Source organism: Salmo salar, chromosome ssa20 (genome assembly GCF_905237065.1).
Source record: "Salmo salar chromosome ssa20, Ssal_v3.1, whole genome shotgun sequence".
In the NCBI taxonomy this organism is placed as follows: Eukaryota; Metazoa; Chordata; class Actinopteri; order Salmoniformes; family Salmonidae; genus Salmo; species Salmo salar.
Window position 1 is genome coordinate 92,197,346 of NC_059461.1, and position 20,311 is coordinate 92,217,656.

The 20,311-nt window shown below is 43.3% G+C and overlaps 1 protein-coding gene across 1 annotated transcript in view; it reads left to right on the forward strand.

Annotated features, from left to right (window-relative positions):
* The first annotated feature begins 3,036 nt into the window (after positions 1-3,036).
* The window catches only part of fndc3a (fibronectin type III domain containing 3A), a 187,963-nt gene continuing 170,688 nt past the window's right edge, over positions 3,037-20,311 (forward strand). Inside the window, exon 1 of the mRNA XM_045704129.1 lies at positions 3,037-3,415. The gene's annotated coding sequence lies outside the window, so the exon portion shown is untranslated. The remainder of the gene's footprint in view (positions 3,416-20,311) is intronic.

Consider the following 20,311-nt stretch of genomic DNA (forward strand, 5'->3'; position numbering starts at 1 on the left):
TATAAGACCTTTCATTGTCTGCTTATATGCTCCCTTTATTTATCCTACGGTTCTGACTTTGTGTACAGGGAGAATGCTGTAAGAACGGCCCATGTTCTGAATACTGTCGCTGTACATTTATAAAATGATGAACAAATAGTTTATTGACTACATCCATCCTAGCTCGCTCATTCATTTCTTAATCGAAATTACTGATTGCCTCTTATCTGATCGTTGTCCCCTTATGCCATAGTTTGTGCATCTCAATTGTCAGTAGAAACCACATTTGTTTAAGCAAGTCAGACATATCAGCTATGTTTTTTTAAAAGGCAGTAAATTAGTCTGAATTAACTGTTTCGCTGCCAGACAAGGCTCCGCTGATAGCCAGGTGTAGCAGTGGTAAGGTGTTGGGACAGCTGTTGGGACAGCTTTATGTAGGCCCTAACAGCTAGCTGTCTGAATCGCCGTGTCTCCAGCCAGCTTAACTACTCACTGGACCCCTATGATCACTCGGCTACACATGCCTCTCCCTAATGTCGATATGTATTGTCCATTGCTGTTCTGGTAAGTGATTATTGTCTTATTTCACTGTAGAGCCTCTAGCCCTGCTCATTATGCCTCAGCTAACCTTTCAGTTCCACCTCCCCCACACATGCGATGACATCACCTGGTTTAAATGATCGTCACTCTATGCCTAGGTTTACCTCCACTGTATTCACATCCTACCATACCTATGTCTGTACATTATGCCTTGAATCTATTCTATCGCGCCCAGAAACCTGCTCCTTTTACTCTCTGTTCCGAACGTACTAGACGACCAGTTCTTATAGCCTTTAGCTGTACCGTTATCTACTCCTCCTCTGTTCCTCTGGTGATGTAATCCAGGCCCAGCAGTGCCTAGCTCCACTCCCATTCCCCAGGCGCTCTCATTTGATGACTTCTGTAACCGTAATAGCCTTGGTTTCATGCATGTTAATATTAGAAGCCTCCTCCCCAAGTTTGTTTTATTCACTGCCTTAGCACATTCTGCCAACCCGGATGTCTTAGCCGTGTCTGAATCCTGGCTTAGGAAAACCACCAAAAACCCTGAAATTTCCATCCCTAACGATAACATTTTCTGACAAGATAGAACTGCCAAAGGGGGTGGAGTGGCAATCTACTGCAGAGATAGCCTGCAGAGTTCTGTCATACTATCCAGGTCTGTGCCCAAACAATTCGAGCTTCTACTTCTAAAAATCCACCTTTCCAGAAACAAGTCTCTCACCGTTGCCGCTTGCTATAGACCACCCTCTGCCCCCAGCTGTGCCCTGGACACAATATGTGAATTGATCGCCCCCCATCTATCTTCAGAGCTCGTGCTGATAGGTGACCTAAACTGGGACATGCTTAACACCCACCCGTAGCACGCACTCCTGCAGGTATATCTCACTGGTCACCCCCAAAGCCAATTCCTACTTTGGCCTCCTTTCCTTCCAGTTCTCTGCTGCCAATGACTGGAACAAACTGCAAAAATCACTGAAGCTGGAGACTCTTATCTCCTTCACTAGCTTTAAGCACCAGCTGTCAGAGCAGCTCACAGATCATTGCACCTGTACATAGCCCATCTGTAAATAGCCCATCCCCATACTGTATTTATTTTGCTCCTTTGCACCCGGTGTTGCCAACAAATTTTCAGGGTAAGTTGATAGAGGCAGGTTGATTTGTGGCTAAAAGTTGCTAAATGACGTTGTGATGTCATTGCGTGATAACGTTAAACTGCATTATTACGTAGAATACACAATAAAGTTACTCGAATTGACTGGCCATCTCAGTGTAACCGATGTGAAATGGCTAGCTAGTTAGCGGTGGTGCGCGCTAATAGCGTTTCAATCGGTGACGTCACTCGCTCTGAGACCTGAAGTAGTTGTTCCCCTTTGCGCTGCAAGGGCCGCGGCTTTTATGGAGCGATGGGTAACGATGCTTCGTGGGTGTCAGTTGTTGATGTGTGCAGAGGGTCCCTGGTTCGAGCCCAGGTTGGGGCGAAGAGAGGGACGGAACCTACACTGTTACATCGGCAATAAATATGATTTGACATTTGTTCAGGTACGGACTTCCACTCTTTTCTGTACTTCTGGCTGTACAATTTTGATTGAGACATGTTGATTGATGTTGTAAGATCTGTTCAAGATCAAACATTCGTGACCAACTGTATTCATTGGGTTTGGCTCGTGGAACGCGTACTACTGCTGCTGCTGCAGTCAGCCAACAATAATTTGCAATTTGCTGAAATTGCTGCTGCCTGTGCACGAGCTGAGCGCCTGCTGCTGACGTCAGTCACAATGCACTTTTGCAGCCGGGCACGTGTGTTGCGACTGAGTGTGTGACAGAGAAAATCGTTTTTGTGTCACTTTAGGGAGGGAAAATGTGTGCATTTTAGCATTTGAGTCACTTTTCAAAAGTTGCTAAAAGTTCCAAATATATATTTTTAAAGTAGCTAAATGCGTTGCTAGGTGCTGTTTGAAAAAAAAGTTGCCAGGGTTGTCTGAAAAGTAGAAAATTGCTAAATTGGCGTCACTGTTTGCTCCCAACTATCTCTACTTGCACATTCATCTTCTGCACATCGATCACTCCAGTGTTTAATTGCTATATCGTAATTACCTCGCCACTATGGCCTATTTTATTGCCTTACCTCCTTATCTTACCTCATTTGCACACACTGTATATATACATTTTTTTCTACTGTATTATTGACTGTGTTTGTTTATTCCATGTGTAACTCTGTATTGTTATATGTGTCGAACTGCTTTGCTTTATCTTGGCCAGGTCACAGTTGTAAATGAGAACTTGTTCTCAACTAGCCTACCTGGTTAAATAAAGGTGAAATAAAAAACATATGAATACTATGCAAACCCAGTCTCTATTGGCTAACAGTTGAGTAAAGATTGACGGAATCACTTCTTGTTTTTTTTTTTAATAAGAAACATTGGAACTCCCTTCCATGTCATACAGCACAAGAGAACATAAAACCTGGCTTCAGAAAACACATATGTAGACTCCAGAGAAATGACTAGGATGCGCATGCGTACAAAGATCTGTGTACATTGTTCTGCGAGTCAGAGACGGTTGGGTTGTGTTCGGACTAGACCTGGGTTAACGGTTACTGAACTGTGAAGAATAACTGGTCATTTTACCATTTTAGGACAGAGGAAAATCTCGAAATATTTTACTTTAAACACGTCTTCTCTGCGAAACATGTCACATGACTACTTAACGTGAGTTAACTTCGCTAGCTAACGTTAGGTAGAGTAGCTATCCAGCTGTCAAGCTAACTACAACGGTATCGGGTGCCGCTCGCCTGTGTTAACTAATTATCTTCGACGATTATAGCTACCTACAGTAACTAGCTAACTTCATCAGCATTAATCACATTGCTGCCGCCGAGCAAGGAACAACTGTGGTGAGTAGCATTTGGTGACATACATTTGGTGCTAATTAGCGACTAGCATAGATAGTAGCATAGATAGCAGACAGTCTTGACTTGTGTAACGTTAATGTTAGGATGCTAATCGATTGATAAACAAAGTTAATAAGTTATCCAAACGTAGCCATCTTCAGTGTGAATGTTACTCTCACGTGTTGTTTTTTTGTTAATATTCGCTGTTAGCGAGGTAATAGGTAGGTAGGCCATTTTAAAGCTAACTTTAGCTAGCTATTAAACGGCCTACTACAACACCTGTAGCTGGCTTTGACCATAGACGCTAACTGCTTTACCGCCTGCTATTGGAGATAGTATGTATCTGACCGGGGAGTTATGTTAAAAACCCCCGACGCAAGGCTAAACGTTGACACGCATCGCTTGCGGTACGGTTTTGGGAACACATGTTTAGGGTTAACACAGCCATGTTTACAACCCATGTTTACGGAAGATGGAGTGGACTACCTGTGTTATCTGCTCTCTGAACACCTGTGTTGTAAACGGAAGATGGAGTGGACTACCTGTGTTATCTGCTCTCTGAACACCTGTGTTGTAAACGGAAGATGGAGTGGACTACCTGTGTTATCTGCTCTCTGAACACCTGTGTTGTAAACCACCGGTTAAATCTAGGAGTGTAAAAGTTCACCAAACCCATAGTTCGGTACTATTGTGGTTTAGTTCCACGGTTCGATTTCGCTACATAGAGAAAATTAAATGGCATTCACAATGTTCTTTACATAGTCTTTTTATTATCACATTGTATTTATCACATGCGCCAAATACAACAAGTGTAGACCTTCCCGTGGAAATGCTTAGTTACAAGCCTTTAACCAACAATGCAGTAAAATAAATAGTTAAGAAAATATTTACTAAATATACTAAAGTGTGTGTGTGTGTGTGTGTGTGTGTGTGTGTGAGATTTTATATATGTACAGGTTCGTGGAGGTATTTTGTTCATGTATTTATTAGGGATCCACACTACTCTTCCTGGGGTCCAAACATATTAAAGCACTTAACATTACTTAAAAAAAACAAAATATGTAAAACAATACATATAATATTATTATTATTATTATTATACCATTACATATCTAGAATACAAAATGTTTAATACCACCATACAACAATATCACAATGAATGTGTATGCATGCGTCTCTTAACAGTCCCTGTTGTTCCATAAGTTGTATTTTTTTACCTGTTTAAAAAAATCTGATTCTACTGCTGTCATCAGTTACCTGATGTGGAATAGAGTTCCATGTTGTCATGGCTCTATGTAGTACTGTGCGCCTCCCATAGTCTGTTCTGGACTTTGGGGACTGTGAAGAGACCTCTTGTGGCATGTCTTGTGGGGTATTCATGGGTGTCCGATCTGTGTGCAAGTATTTTAAACTGGCAGCTCGGTGCATTCAGCTTGTCAACACCTCTTACAAAAACAAGTGGTGATTAAGTCAATCTCTCTTCTACTTTGAGCCATGAGAGATTGATATGCATGTCATTAATGTTAGCTCACTGTGTACTTTTAAGGGCCAGCGTGCTGCCCTGTTCTATATTTGAGAGACTATGCATAGATAACAAACAGTGAGTAGCACCAGTGTGACACTGCGTAGTATAGAGGTCCTGGATGGCAGGAAGCATGGCCTCAGTGATGTACTGGGCCGTTCTCAATACCCTCTGTAGCGCCTTACGGTCAGATGCCGAGCAGTTGCCGTACCAGGCAGTGATGCAACCGCTCTCGATGGTGCAGCTGTAGAACGGTTTGAGTTTCTGGGGACCCATGCCAAATCTTTCAGTCTCCTGAGGGGGAAAATATGTTGTTGTGCCTTCTTCACATCTGTCGTGTGTGTGTGTGTGTGTGTGTGTGTGTGTGTACCAGTCAAAAGTTTGGACACTTACTCATTCAAGGGGTTTTCTTTATTTTTACAATTTTCTACATTGTAGAATAATAGTGAAGACATCAAAACTATCAAGTAACACACATATGGAATCATGTAGTAATCAAAGTGTTAAACGAATCAAAATATATTTTAGATTCTTTTTAACTAACCCAAGCTCGATGGCCAACTAACCCAAGCTCGATGGCCAACTAACCCAAGCTCGATGGCCAACTAACCCAAGCTCGATGGCCAACTAACCCAAGCTCGATGGCCAACTAACCCAAGCTCGATGGCCAACTAACCCAAGCTCGATGGCCAACTAACCCAAGCTCGATGGCCAACTAACCCAAGCTCGATGGCCAACTAACCCAAGCTCGATTGCCAACTAACCCAAGCTCGATTGCCAACTAACCCAAGCTCGATTGCCAACTAACCCAAGCTCCATTGCCAACTAACCCAAGCTCGATGGCCAACTAACCCAAGCTCGATTGCCTACTAACCCAAGCTCGATGGCCAACTAACCCAAGCTCGATGGCCAACTAACCCAAGCTCGATGGCCAACTAACCCAAGCTCGATGGCCAACTAACCCAAGCTCGATGGCCAACTAACCCAAGCTCGATGGCCAACTAACCCAAGCTCGATGGCCAACTAACCCAAGCTCGATGGCCAACTAACCCAAGCTCGATGGCCAACTAACCCAAGCTCGATGGCCAACTAACCCAAGCTCGATGGCCAACTAACCCAAGCTCGATGGCCAACTAACCCAAGCTCGATGGCCAACTAACCCAAGCTCGATGGCCAACTAACCCAAGCTCGATTGCCAACTAACCCAAGCCTCCACCAAGTTCAGTTTTATGACTGCTGTGAAAGACATGATTACGTTCAGTCCAAGTTGAAGTGAACAACCACGGTCTGCATGTATTCAGGGTCTTACTGAATAGGAGTGCTGACCTAGGATCAGTTATCCTCTCTTATTTATTACAATCTATACGATATAACTGATCTTAGATCAGCACTCCTATTCCAGTATTTCTCCAGTCCAGGTGTCCTATATAAGAGTGGTCATTACAGCTGCTGAGAGTAAGCTACTGGTTGTTGGGACAGACTCAGGAAGGCAGTTGTGCTGTTTTATAACCACCCGAAACTGAAAAACACAACTATCACAACTATTTGTGCTTGTTTCGGTACTGTGTTGAGGTTCAATGTAAGAAACATTGTCAAGCGAAACTCCTCTCTGATCTCAGTTTGTCCGGTTTTGTTCTTATGCACGATTATTGCCTGAGATATTGAAAGTCATTTGCATTTGGGGGCGGACATTTGGAGGAAATTAAAAAATTCACCAGTAATGTGACATCATAGTTCCCAAGTATTGTAGCTAAGGATGTTGTCTTTGTGACCTCATGACTGAGAAATGACTGAGAAAAGACCAATCTCTGTTTCCTCAGAGCACTTGACTTATGTCTACACCCTATTCCCTATGTAGTGCACTGCTTTTAACCAGGGCCAATAGGGTGCCTTTTAACCAGAGGGAATAGGGTGCCATTTTGGAGGCATCCTTGACCTTTGACTCGACTCATCTTCTCCATCTATAGGTGTTTGCCACTCCTCCGCCATGTTAAAAAAAAAAAACACTCTCTCTGTTGTCTCTCTCTATTGCGCTCATCTTTCTTTCTTGCGAAATGATGGAAGTCATTTCATATTTTTTTTTATTTTTTATGTTTTCTTTCTCACCCTGACTCTCACTGACACCAATTCTGTAGTAGTAGAAAGTGGTCCACTTATTTTTCATGGTGCTGTACTCCTGGCCATTTTGTCTTGCCATTGGGCCACTGCAGTTAGATCTTGAGAGGAGGCAATGACTGTGAGTAGTGTAATTGCCTATAACCCTGCCTGCCTGGGGTTAGCGCCGCGGCGCTGGCTGCATTATAGCACTGCGTGGGTGAAGGGTAGATGGGGGACTTAGATGGGAGCTGGGCTGGCAGGTCAGTGAGAGGACCCTTAAGTGTTTGTACTCTAGCAAAGGGGAGGCTAGTATTCACATGGCCACTTAACATAATTGTGTGTGACTCACTTAGAGAGAGAGGTGTGTATGAGCTGTCCTCCAGGCCTGCTGCAGCGGAAGTCACTTCTCTCAGGGCCCCCAGCTCTAATGAGCTGTCCTCCAGGCCTGGTTCTCTCAGGGCCCCAGCTCTAATGAGCTGTCCTCCAGGCCTGCTGCAGCAGAAGTCAGTTCTCTCAGGGCCCCCAGCTCTAATGAGCTGTCCTCCAGGCCTCCAGCGGCAGAAGTCACTTCTCTCAGGGCCCCCAGCTCTAATGAGCTGTCCTCCAGGCCTCCAGCAGCAGAAGTCACTTCTCTCAGGGCCCCCAGCTCTAATGAGCTGTCCTCCAGGCCTGAGTTCTCTCAGGGCCCCAGCTCTAATGAGCTGTCCTCCAGGCCTGAGTTCTCTCAGGGCCCCAGCTCTAATGAGCTGTCCTCCAGGCCTGCTGCAGCAGAAGTCACTTCTCTCAGGGCCCCCAGCTCTAATGAGCTGTCCTCCAGGCCTGAGTTCTCTCAGGGCCCCAGCTCTAATGAGCTGTCCTCCAGGCCTGCTGCGGCAGAAGTCACTTCTCTCAGGGCCCCCAGCTCTAATGAGCTGTCCTCCAGGCCTGCTGCAGCAGAAGTCAGTTTTCTTAGTCCCCCAGCTCTGATGAGTTAGCCGAAGTCTACGCCCGTTCGTCGGTGATTGGTCACCTGTAGGGATTCTTCAATAAAATCTTTGTTGTCATTCAACCGGAGACAACTTGTTTTCGTGCACAATTTTTTTTTTAATTGAAAAATACTGCACCAAATATCTTTTAGTTAGATGTAAAATTGGGCGACAGATCTCATCAAAATCGTCTTAGAGTTATCTTAGATTCATTAGGACTATTTCAAGGAAGTGTATTCTAGCTACCGTTGATCAAAATGGACAAACAGTGCTACTGCCACTCTTTTCTCATTTTTCGAACGAAGGTCTTTTTTTTTTTTTAAGGGTGTATGGGAGCACACTCTTTCGTTTCGCCTAGCCGAGTTTGGCTTGGCGCCAGTCGACCTGAAGCATGCTGACGGCTTAAGAATCATTATTTGTGTGTGTGTGGATGCCCACTGAGGGGGCAGAAAAGATTTTGTATCGTAAACTGAACCGTCATCAGCTTTTAATGTCCCCCTTTACTCACTGTTATTGACCTCCCTTATGCTAGTACCAACCCCCATATTATTTGAAGGACTGTTCTTTTCAATATAGAAACATTCATGACTACTATGTAGGCTGCTTGCTACGTTGTTGATAGCTTTTTAATAGTATTAATGTCTGCTGTAAATTCAATGAAGTACTATTATATAAAAACATTCATATAATTATCATAGGCTACTACTTTTGTTGATAGCTTTGCATTGCATTAGTTGATGTAGCTGTAATGCTATGATACCACTCTCAGCAAGTGAATTTTTAGGCTACTCTGTTGTAACCTAGATGTGGTTTCCTGTAGATTTCTCGGAACCTAGATGGGGTTTCCTGTAGATCTCTCGGAACCTAGATGGGGTTTCCTGTAGATTTCTCGGAACCTAGATGTGGTTTCCTGTAGATTTTCCGGAACCTAGATGGGGTTTCCTGTAGATCTCCTAGAACCTAGATGTGGTTTCCTGTAGATTTCTCGGAACCTAGATGGGGTTTCCTGTAGATCTCCTAGAACCTAGATGTGGTTTCCTGTAGATTTCTCGGAACCTAGATGGGGTTTCCTGTAGATCTCCTAGAACCTAGATGTGGTTTCCTGTAGATTTCTCGGAACCTAGATGGGGTTTCCTGTAGATCTCTCGGAACCTAGATGGGGTTTCCTGTAGATCTCTCGGAACCTAGATGGGGTTTCCTGTAGATTTCTCGGAACCTAGATGGGGTTTCCTGTAGATTTCTCGGAACCTAGATGGGGTTTCCTGTAGATTTCTCGGAACCTAGATGGGGTTTCCTGTAGATCTCCTAGAACCTAGATGGGGTTTCCTGTAGATCTCTCGGAACCTAGATGTGGTTTCCTGTAGATGTCTCGGAACCTAGATGGGGTTTCCTGTAGATCTCTCGGAACCTAGATGGGGTTTCCTGTAGATCTCTCGGAACCTAGATGGGGTTTCCTGTAGATCTCTCGGAACCTAGATGTGGTTTCCTGTAGATTTCTCGGAACCTAGATGGGGTTTCCTGTAGATTTTCCGGAACCTAGATGGGGTTTCCTGTAGATCTCCTAGAACCTAGATGTGGTTTCCTGTAGATGTCTCGGAACCTAGATGTGGTTTCCTGTAGATTTCCCGGAACCTAGATGGGGTTTCCTGTAGATTTCTCGGAACCTAGATGGGGTTTCCTGTAGATCTCCTAGAACCTAGATGTGGTTTCCTGTAGATTTCTCGGAACCTAGATGGGGTTTCCTGTAGATCTCCTAGAACCTAGATGTGGTTTCCTGTAGATTTCTCGGAACCTAGATGGGGTTTCCTGTAGATCTCTCGGAACCTAGATGGGGTTTCCTGTAGATTTCTCGGAACCTAGATGGGGTTTCCTGTAGATTTCTCGGAACCTAGATGGGGTTTCCTGTAGATTTCTCGGAACCTAGATGTGGTTTCCTGTAGATTTTCCGGAACCTAGATGGGGTTTCCTGTAGATCTCCTAGAACCTAGATGTGGTTTCCTGTAGATCTCTCGGAACCTAGATGTGGTTTCCTGTAGATCTCTCGGAACCTAGATGGGGTTTCCTGTAGATCTCCTAGAACCTAGATGTGGTTTCCTGTAGATTTCCTAGAACCTAGATGGGGTTTCCTGTAGATCTCCTAGAACCTAGATGTGGTTTCCTGTAGATTTCTCGGAACCTAGATGGGGTTTCCTGTAGATCTCCTAGAACCTAGATGTGGTTTCCTGTAGATTTCTCGGAACCTAGATGTGGTTTCCTGTAGATCTCTCGGAACCTAGATGTGGTTTCCTGTAGATCTCTCGGAACCTAGATGTGGTTTCCTGTAGATCTCTCGGAACCTAGATGTGGTTTCCTGTAGATCTCTCGGAACCTAGATGTGGTTTCCTGTAGATCTCTCGGAACCTAGATGGGGTTTCCTGTAGATCTCCTAGAACCTACATGTGGTTTCCTGTAGATTTCTCGGAACCTAGATGTGGTTTCCTGTAGATCTCTCGGAACCTAGATGGGGTTTCCTGTAGATCTCTCGGAACCTAGATGGGGTTTCCTGTAGATCTCTCGGAACCTAGATGGGGTTTCCTGTAGATCTCTCGGAACCTAGATGGGGTTTCCTGTAGATCTCTCGGAACCTAGATGGGGTTTCCTGTAGATCTCCTAGAACCTAGATGGGGTTTCCTGTAGATCTCTCGGAACCTAGATGGGGTTTCCTGTAGATCTCTCGGAACCTAGATGGGGTTTCCTGTAGATCTCTCGGAACCTAGATGGGGTTTCCTGTAGATCTCTCGGAACCTAGTTGGGGTTTCCTGTAGATCTCTCGGAACCTAGATGGGGTTTCCTGTAGATCTCTCGGAACCTAGATGGGGTTTCCTGTAGATCTCTCGGAACCTAGATGGGGTTTCCTGTAGATCTCTCGGAACCTAGTTGGGGTTTCCAAGTTGTCTCTTATCACACTGGAGTGATAGATGTGCAGATGATGATGTGCAAGTAGAGATAATGGGGTACAAAAGAGCTAGATGGTAAGTAACAATATGGGGGTGAGGTAGTTGGGTCGGCTATTTACAGATTGGCTGTGTACAGGTACAGTGATCGGTAAGCTGCTCTGACAGCTGATGCTTAAAGTTAGAGAGGGAGATATAAGACTCAGAATCAGTGATTTTTTTGCAATTCGTTACAGTCATTGGCAGCAGAGAACTGGAAAGAGAGGCGGCCAAAGGAAGTGTTGGCTTTGGGGATGACCAGTAAAATATACCTGCTGGAGTTCGTGCTATGGGTGGGTGTTGCTATGGTGACCAGTGAACTGAGATAATGCGGAGCTTTACCTAGCGGAGAGTTATAGATGACCTGGAGCCAGTGGGTTTGGGGCCGAATATGAAGCGAGGGCCAGCTAACAAGAGCATACAGGTCGCAGTGGTGGGTAGTATATGGGGCTTTGGTGACAAAACGGATGGCACTGTGATAGACTGCATCCAGTTTGCTGAGTAGAATGTTGGAGGTTATTTTGTAAATGACATCGCCGAAGTCACTGATCGGTAGGATGGTCAGTTTTACGAGGGTATGTTTGGCAGCATGAGTGAAGGATGCTTTGTTGCGAAATGGGAAGCCGATTCTATATTTAATTTTGGACCAGAGATGCTTAATGTGGGTCTGGAAGGAGCGTTTACAGTCTAACCAGACACCTAGGTATTTGTAGATGTCCACATATTCTAAGTCAGAACCGTCCAGAGTAGTGATGCTGGACGGGCAGGTGCGGGCAGCGATCGGTTGAAGAGCATGCATTTAGTTTTACTTGCCTTTTAAGAGCAGTTGGAGGCCGTGGAAGGAGAGTTGTATGGCATTGAAGCTCGTCTGGAGGGTAGACACAGTGTCCAAAGAAGGGCCAGAAGTATACAGAATGGTATCGTCTGCGTAGAGGTGGATCAGCTACTCACCAGCAGCAAGAGCGACATCATTGATGTATACAGACAGTCGGCCCGATAATTCAACCAGGTTAGAGGTGGAAAGCATAGCCAGCCGTAGAAAAATGCTTATTGAAATGATCGATTATCGTAGATTTATCGGTGGTGACAGTGTTTCCTAGCCTCAGTGCAGTGGGCAGCTGGGAGGAGGTGCTCTTATTATCCATGGACTTTACAGTGTCCCAGAACTTTTTGGAATTAGTGCTACAGGATGTACATTTCTGTTTGAAAAAGCTAGCCTTTGCTTTCCTAACTGCCTGTGTATATTGGTTCCTAACTTCCCTGAAAAGTTGCATATCGCGGGGGCTATTCAATGCTAATGCAGAACGCCACTGGATGTTTTTGTGCTGGTCAAGGGCAGTCAAGTTTGGGGTCAACCAAGGCCTATATCTGTTCTTAGTTCTACATTTTTTTGTATGGGCCATGCTTATTTAAGATGGTGAGGAAAGCACTTTTAATGAGCAACCAGGCATCCTCTACTGACGGGATGAACTCAATATCCTTCCTGCTACAACTAATAAAACTACTACTGCTACTGCTACTGCTACTGCTACTGCTACAACTAATAAAACTACTACTGCTACTGCTACTACTGCTACTGCTACTGCTACTGCTACTGCTACTGCTACTGCTACTGCTACTACTGCTACTGCTACTGCTACAACTACTGCTACTGCTACAACTACTACTACTGCTACAACTAATAAAACTACTACTGCTACAACTACTACTACTGCTACAACTAATAAAACTACTACTACTACTGCTACAACTAATAAAACTACTACTACTACTACTACAACTAATAAAACTACTACTGCTACTGCTACTGCTACTGCTACAACTAATAAAACTACTACTACTACTGCTACTACTGCTACTGCTACTGCTACTGCTACTGCTACTACTACTGCTACTGCTACTGCTACTACTACTGCTACTGCTACTGCTACAACTACTGCTACTGCTACAACTACTACTACTGCTACAACTAATAAAACTACTACTGCTACAACTACTACTACTGCTACAACTAATAAAACTACTACTGCTACTACTACTGCTACAACTAATAAAACTACTGCTGCTACTACTACTACTGCTACAACTAATAAAACTACTGCTGCTACTACTACTACTGCTACAACTAATAAAACTACTGCTGCTACTACTACTACTACTGCCAACTAATAAAACTACTACTGCTACTACTACTACTACTGCTACAACTAATAAAACTACTACTGCTACTACTGCTACAACTAATAAAACTACTACTGCTACAACTAATAAAACTACTACTGCTACTACTACTGCTACTACTACTGCTACTACTACTGCTACTGCTACTACTACTGCTACAACTAATAAAACTACTACTGCTACTACTACTGCTACTACTACTACTACTGCTACAACTACTGCTACAACTAATAAAACTACTACTGCTACAACTAATAAAACTACTACTGCTACTACTACTACTACTGCTACTGCTACAACTGCTGCTACCTGCTACAACTGCTGCTACAACTGCTGCTACAACTGCTACTACAACTACTACTCTACTGCTACAACTGCTGCTACAACTGCTGCTACAACTGCTGCTACAACTGCTGCTACAACTGCTGCTACAACTGCTGCTACAACTGCTGCTACAACTGCTGCTACAACTGCTGCTACAACTGCTAATAAAACTACAACTACTACTACTGCTACAACTACTAATAAAACTACTGCTACAACAACTACTGCTACAACAACTACTGCTACAACAACTACTGCTACAACAACTACTGCTACAACAACTACTGCTACAACAACTACTGCTACAACTACTGCTACAACTACTGCTACAACTAATAAAACTACTACTGCTACTACTACTACTACTACTGCTACAACTAATAAAACTACTACTGCTACTACTACTACTACTGCTACAACTAATAAAACTACTACTGCTACTACTACTACTACTGCTACAACTAATAAAACTACTACTGCTACTACTACTACTACTGCTACAACTAATAAAACTACTACTGCTACTACTACTACTACTGCTACAACTAATAAAACTGCTACTGCTACAACTAATAAAACTACTACTGCTACTACTACTGCTACTGCTACTACTACTGCTACTACTACTGCTACTGCTACTACTACTGCTACAACTAATAAAACTACTACTGCTACTACTACTGCTACTACTACTGCTACTGCTACAACTACTGCTACAACTAATAAAACTACTGCTACAACTAATAAAACTACTACTGCTACTACTGCTACTACTGCTACTGCTACTGCTACAACTGCTGCTACAACTGCTGCTACAACTGCTAATAAAACTACAACTACTACTACTACTGTTACAACTACTGTTACAACTGCTGCTACAACTGCTGCTACAACTGCTGCTACAACTGCTGCTACAACTGCTAATAAAACTACAACTACTACTACTGCTACAACTACTAATAAAACTACTGCTACAACAACTACTGCTACAACAACTACTGCTACAACAACTACTGCTACAACTACTGCTACAACTACTGCTACAACTACTGCTACAACTACTGCTACAACTACTGCTACAACTACGAAAACTACTGCTACGAAAACTACTGCTACTACAACTACTGCTACTACAACTACTGCTACAACAACTACTGCTACTACAACTACTGCTACTACAACTACTGCTACAACAACTACTGCTACAACAACTACTGCTACAACAACTACTGCTACAACAACTACTGCTACAACAACTACTGCTACAACAACTACTGCTACAACAACTACTGCTACAACAACTACTGCTACTACAACTACTGCTACTGCTACAACTACTGCTACAACTACTGCTACAACAACTACTACTACTGCTACAACTACTGCTACAACTACTGCTACAACTACTGCTACAACTACTGCTACAACTACTAATAAAACTACTAATAAAACTACAACTACTACTACTACTACTACTGCTACAACTACTACTAAAACTACTACGACTACTACTACTACAACTACTGCTACAACTACTACTAAAACTACTGCTACTACTACTACTACTAAAACTACTGCTACTACTAAAACTACTGCTACTACTACTACTACTACAAACTGCTACTACTGCCAAATACTGCTACCACCGACTGCTGCCCACAATTAATACCACCGACTGCTAATACCAACTAATACATCTAAGTACCTACAATACATATTTACAAATGAGTAGTGTCAGAGCTTCTGTCTGTGCCTCCATCTTGACAGATGAGAATTCATTTATGTACTAGCCTCGAGATGCTGTTTTTCATTTGAGCGCACCAGAGCAGTTCTTCCACTGTCTGGAGAAATGGTCAGGCGTATTAAGGTTGCATTGGCTACCTCTCACACAAGTGGAGGACTTGTGTGAGAGGGCACTGTTCTACCTGAATTCTACCCAAAACCAACAAGGAAGTAGGTTACGTGTTGCACGGGTTGTATGAAACCAATAGGTGTGTCAAGCAAAGCTCACAACAGTAATGGACACGTTGTTTGGCAAGATAATTGTAATATTAGCCGATGTGAAAAAGTTTTACACCTCAAAAGGTATTTCACTATGCAGGGAAATGGGTGTAATTTGTAATGTATTCTCTTTGTGTATGTACAGTGCATTTGGAAAGTATTCAGACCCCTTCATTTTTTTCCCCCCCCCAACATTTTGTTACGTTACAGCCTTATTCTAAAATGGATTAAAAAAAGATATATATCCTCATTAATCTGCAGACAATACTTCCTGATGACAAAGCGAAAACAGGTTTTTAGAAATGTTTGCAAATTTATTAAGCATAAAAAAAAACAGAAACCTTACATCAGTATTCAGACCCTTTGCTGAGACTCGAAATTGAGCTCAGGTGCATCCTGTTTACATTGATCATCCTTGAGATGTTTCTACAACTTGATTGGAGTCCACCTGTGGTAAATTCAATAGATTGGACATGATTTGGAAAGGCACACACCTGTCTATATAAGGTCCCACAGTTGACCGTGCATGTCGCAGCAAAAACCAGGCCATGAGGTCAAAGGAGTTGTCCGTAGAGCTCCTAGACAGGATTGTGTCGAGGCACAGATCTGGGGAAAGGTACCAAAACATTTCTTCAGCATTGAAGGTCCCCAAGAACACAGTGGCCTCCATCATTCTTAAATGGAAGAAGTTTGGAACCACCAAGACTCTTCCTAGAGCTGGCCGCCCGGCCAAACTGAGCAATCTGGGGTGAAGGGCCTTGGTCAGGGAGGTGACCAAGAACCTGATGGTCACTCTGACAGAGCTCCAGATTTCTTCTGTGGAGATGGGACAACCTTGAGGAAGGACAACCATCTCTGCAGCACTCTACCAATCAGGCCTTTATGGTAGTCTTCCCTGTGGCTCAGTTGGTAGAGCATGGTGTTTGCAACGCCAGCATGGTGAGTGCAACGCCAGGGTTGTGGGTTCGATTCAGATTCTGCATTACTCTCCAGTACAAAAACAAATGCATGAAATGTATGCATTCACTACTGTAAGTCGCTCTGGATAAGAGCGTCTGCTAAATGACTAAAATGTAAATGTAAATGTAAAAATGTAGAGTGGCCAGATGGAAGCCACTCCTCAGTAAAAGGCACATGACAGCCCGCTTGGAGTTTGCCAAAAGGCACCTAAAGAACTCTGAGAAACAAGATTATCTGGTCTGATGAAACCACGATCGAATTCTTTGGCCTGAATGCCAAGCGTCACGTCTGGAGGAAACCTGGCACCACCACTACGGTGAAGCATGGTTGTGGTACCATCAGTCTGTGGGGCTGTTTTTCAGCGCCATGGACTGGGAGAATAGTCAGGATCGAGGGAAAGATGAACGGAGCAAAGTACAGAGAGATCCTTGAAGAAAGCCTGCTCCAGAGATCTCAGGACCTCAGACTGGGGCGGAGGTTCACCTTCCAATAGGACAGCGACCCTCAGCACACAGCCAAGACAATGCAGGAGTAGTTTCGGGAAATGTCTCTGAATGTCCTTGAGTGGCCCAGCCAGAGTCTGGACTTGAACCAGATCGAACATCTCTGGAGATGTCTCTGCATCTGTTGCCTGTTTGAGAGTTTAATAGCCTACTGATTCCGTGAGCACAAAGCCTCACGCAACCACATTTACAAATTCGACAGGTTTTAAATCTTCGCTATGCCGTAATAAATGCTTTACACTATTTTTCTTTAGACCTGCCTCATTGGTATTATTTAGAATTTATTCAGTGTTTACACTTCCATATTGTCCGAATTTTTAAATATTTTTTAATAACCCTCCCTTTTCCTTGATCTCCTTGTTGTTCCTTGATCATCATCATTGTTGTAATAATAATAATAATAATACTACTACTAATAATAATGAATGTCATTTATCATTAGTACAATATTCTTAGTATAGCAGCCTTGTATAACCACCATGGAGCTGTAGGCCGAAGAGCGCATCCGGTTTAGTCTTAATACTGTAACTTATTTCAACACTTTATATTGGCTACTTTATCCATAATTTATTTGTTATGTTATAGACAGAAGCGTGCTACATGACAGACCAATCCAAACTCCTCTCTCGGACATGTCCAGCCCATTCATTATCTCAGCCAATCATGGCTAGCGGGAAGGTTCCTGACTTTTTCTCGTGCTAAACCAACTAGGCTCGTAATTTAACATGTTTTCGTATTTACAGATGGTGTACAAATGTGTTATTCAAGGCACATGGAAGTTCACATGTTCCAGAAGGGATTTCTGCCATAAAACACATTATAATTAAATGTTTTACATTCAAATGCCTCTAGTAGTGATGTGGGACATGCGCTTAGTTTCCTGAAATGTCACATGACACACCCTGTGTGTTTTTTTTTTTTTAAATAAAAAAAATGAACTATATGTGTTGACCTTGTCTGATGCTTTAAGCTTACTGTTTTAATGAAATAAGACACAAATGACTCGAGGGAGCCAGAGATCTAGAGGAAGAGAGAAACATGAACCTGACCCAACCATTCTCCTCTTGCTGGCTTTCTCAGATTCTGCCATTTACTCCCCTGAAGTTGCTGGTAATCGGCTGCACGAGGAGTAGCACACCTTTTCCTCATGTGGCATGCCAATTTATCTTACCATTTCTACCGATCTGCATGACAGTTATGGTTTTCATATGCACATTTTCTTATAACAGTTTTGTCTTTATATCTCAAAACCTTTCATGTACTTAATCAAAATTCTATTGAAATGAAAATGATAAAAATCTAAAATAATTTCTATTGCCAAGCTATGTAAAAATATCCAACATATAAAAACTGCAGCCTGCAGGTAGAAAATATCCAGATTAAAAATAATTTAAAAAAAAAATAATCCCAATAAATTGCATTGGCTAAGCATGGCCTGTCTGCAACGAACTTGAGACATTGTATCAACTATTAACTTGGGTCAGACCTGAAGCTTGCAAACTTGCAACATTTGTATAAAATATTCTGGACCCTCAGAGTTTTTACTGTGCTAGTGAGCTCGGGACAGACACAGCTTTAGGCTATTTGCGCAAGAGATAAGAAGCAGTGTTTGACTTGGGCGGTAGTTGCTCACTGGACGGCGCCTACAATTTTCTACTGCTTGAGCTCTTGTTCCTTTTACAGAATATTTGCTCAAAAGTGTTGTAGAGCTCCTGCGTCTAAATATAAACAGTACAAGCACCCAAAATGAGTATTTACAGATGGCATATAAGTCTAGCACTGATAAGTAATCAGGTAGGCCTATTTTTTTTTTTTATGACTTTCCAGTGGATCAGAGCATGACGTATTTTTTTTCCCTTTAATGCTCACCCTGGCCGTCCTACAATCTAAGCTTGATACCCTCAATCTCACACAAATTATCAATGAACCTACCAGGTACAACCCCTAAATCCGTAAACACAGGCACCCTCATAGATATCATCCTAACCAACCTGCCCTCCAAATTTTACCTCTGCTGTCTTCAACCAGGATCTCAGCGATCACTGCCTCATTGCCTGCGTCCGTAATAGGTCTACGGTCAAACGACCACCCCTCATCACTGTCAAACACTCCCTAAAACACTTCAGCGAGCACGCCTTTCTAATCGACCTGGCCCGGGTATCCTGGAAGGATATTGACCTCATTCCGTCAGTAGAGAATGCCTAGTTATTCTTTAAAAGTGCTTTCCTCACAATCTTAAATAAGCATACCCAAGTCAAAAAATGTAGAACCAGGAACGGATAGAGCCCGTGGTTCACTCCAGACCCGACTGCCCTTGACCAGCACAAAAACATCCTGTTGCGTTCTGCATTAGCATCGAATAGCCCCCTGCGATATGCACATTTTCAGGGAAGTTCGGAACCAATATACACAGGCAGTTAGGAAAGCAAAGGCTTGCTTTTTCAAAAATAAATCTTCATCCTGCAACACAAACTCCAAAAAGTTCTGGGACACTGTAAATTCGATGGAGAATAAGAGCACCTCCTCCCAGCTGCCCACTGCACTGAGGCTAGGAAACACTGTCACCACTGATACATCCACTATAATTGTGAATTTCAATTAAAAGTTTTCTACGGCGGGCCATGCTTTCCACCTGGCTTCCCCTACCCTGGTCAACAGCCTTTCACCCCCCCACAGCAACTCGCCCAAGCCTCCCCCATTTCTCCTTCACCTAAATCTAGATAGCTAATGTTCTGAAAGAGCGGCAAAATCTGGACCCCTACAAATCAGCAGGGCTAGACAATCTGGACCCACTCTTTGTAAAATTATCTGCGGAAATTGTTGCAACCCCTATTACTAGCCTGTTCAACCTCTCTTTCGTGTCGTCTGAGATTCCAAAAGATTGGAAATCTTCCGCGGTCATCCCCCTCTTCAAAGGAGGGGACACTCTTGACCCAAACTGCTACAGACCTTTATCTATCCTACCCTGCCTTTCTAAAGTCTTCGAAAGCCAAGTTAATAAACAGATCACCGTCCATTTTGAATCCCACCGTACCTTCTCCACTATGCAATCTGGTTTCCGAGCTGGTCATGGGTCCACCTCAGCCACGCTCAAGGTCCTAAACGATATCATAACTGCCATCGATAAGAGACAATACTGTGCAGCCGTATTCATCGACCTGGCCAAGGCTTTCGACTCTGTCAATCAATGCATTCTTATCAGCAGACTCAATAGCCTTGGTTTCTCAAATGATTGCCTCACCTGGTTCACCTACTACTTCTCAGATTGAGTTCAGTGTGTCAAATCGGAGGGCCTGTTGTCCGGACCTCTGGCAGTCTCTATGGGGGTGCCACAGGGTTCAATTCTCGGGCCGTCTCTTTTCTCTGTATACATC